The sequence below is a fragment of the Mus caroli genome, chromosome 1 (assembly GCF_900094665.2).
Source record: "Mus caroli chromosome 1, CAROLI_EIJ_v1.1, whole genome shotgun sequence".
NCBI classification, from domain to species: domain Eukaryota; kingdom Metazoa; phylum Chordata; class Mammalia; order Rodentia; family Muridae; genus Mus; species Mus caroli.
Genome location: NC_034570.1, coordinates 144,289,703 through 144,290,081, shown reverse-complemented (window position 1 = coordinate 144,290,081; position 379 = coordinate 144,289,703).

Below are 379 nucleotides of genomic sequence, written 5' to 3'. Positions count from 1 at the left end.
TTCAGATAACACTACTTTTGTGTGTCAAGTTAACCTAAAACTAGTGAGAACACAGCCTTATACATTAAGAGCCCTCCTCTCCCGACCCCACCCCTTTTTGATGGGTCTCACTGTGTAGCTCAGGCTTCATGACTCTCTTGGTGAGTGGATATTTCCATTCCCAGCATTCGCGGGGTAACTTACAACTGTCTGTAACTCCAGTACCAGGGTACCTAGTGCCCTCTTCTGGCCTCTATGGGCACTGCATGCATGTTGTGTACAGAGATAACTATACCCACAAAATAAAATAAAGTTTAAACTTTTAAAATTAAAACGGGGGGGGGGAAGAGAGAGAGAGAGAGAGAGAGAGAGAGAGAGAGAGAGAGAGAGAGAGAGAGAG